The following is a 1,360-nucleotide window of genomic DNA, read 5'->3' as shown; positions in this document are numbered from 1 at the left end:
GAACCCTGAACTCCACGAGGCAGAACCCAACAGCCGTGCGCCACCCAGCGGTAGAACTAGCGGTACCTTGAACTGTTGAAGACAGAACCAGACAGCGTCGAAGGAATGGGAAGACAGAACCAGACGAAGATTGAAGCTGTGAAGACCGAGAAAGAAGAAGACAGAACCAGACGCCAAAGGAACAGGAAGACAGAACCAGACGAGGATTGAAGTTGTGAAGACCGAGAAAGAAGAAGAAGAAGACAGAACCAGCCAAAGGAATGCATCGGCAGAATGCAGAACCAGATGCAGGCACGCGGCGATGCAAGGAGAAACCGAAGGAGCCGACGCGGGAGAAAGACTGAACGGGACAACAACAAAGAAATTGATGGAGTGGCGGCAGACGGCAACAACGCTGGAGGACTGGTCACTGGAGTCCAAAAGCGGAGATTGGAGGCTGGAGCAGAGGAACAAAATTAAAAAAAGAGAGAAGGATAAGGGTTAGAGATTTGGAGGGTGGGTCAAAATTAATACAGTAGTAGGGACAAATTAGATATTTCACTAAGATTTACTCATTAATTTTTTCAATTTCACTGGGGCAATTGCCCCCACTACCTGCTGAGTACATCCGTCCCTGGAGAGATGGGATGAGATTCGGGGTGAGAGGTGGGGGCTGTGAATAATAGTGTTGGCTGTGGGTGAAAAATTGTGAAGACAAATTTAAAATACGAAATTTAAAATGAGAGTATTTAGGAGAAAAAATATTTAAAAAATTTTAATTTTACCTTCTAAAAATATTAAAAAGACTAAAATTTTGTGTTTTGGAACTAAAATTTAAGTTTTAATATCTAATAACTAAATATAATATTGAATTACAATTTTTCAGTCTCGGTCTTAGTATAACAAAACAAACGCAGTCTAACAGCCTAACAATTTAAAGTGAAAAATTTTTTCAAAATAATTTTAAATAATTTTTTTCTATATCTGCTCAATTAAACATATCCTAAAAACTTATTTTTATGAACTCTTTACTATATATATAAAAATTTTGAAAAATAAATCAAATTAAAGGAGATGAGAACAACTTTTGCAAATAATTTTAAATAACCTATTTGTCATAAATATTAATACACTAAACTAGAGAAGTAAAACGCTAATAATGAATCTTATATGTAGTCATTGTCATCAAAATATACTACTATATTGGATAGATATATGTAAGGAAGGAGGTGTTTGAATAGAAAACTTTTTAAAGTTTAAACCTTCACTATCAATAATACAAACTAAAATAACTTGACGTAAGTAAACTTTTATAGTTTCCTTATTGAGAAATTGTATCCACCCCTCTCACCACTTCGTCTTTTTTTTTTTTGGTCAATAA

The sequence above is a fragment of the Arachis ipaensis genome, chromosome B02, assembly GCF_000816755.2.
Source record: "Arachis ipaensis cultivar K30076 chromosome B02, Araip1.1, whole genome shotgun sequence".
In the NCBI taxonomy this organism is placed as follows: Eukaryota; Viridiplantae; Streptophyta; class Magnoliopsida; order Fabales; family Fabaceae; genus Arachis; species Arachis ipaensis.
The sequence above is the reverse complement of the archived record's forward strand: the minus strand, read 5'-3'. Positions refer to the sequence as shown.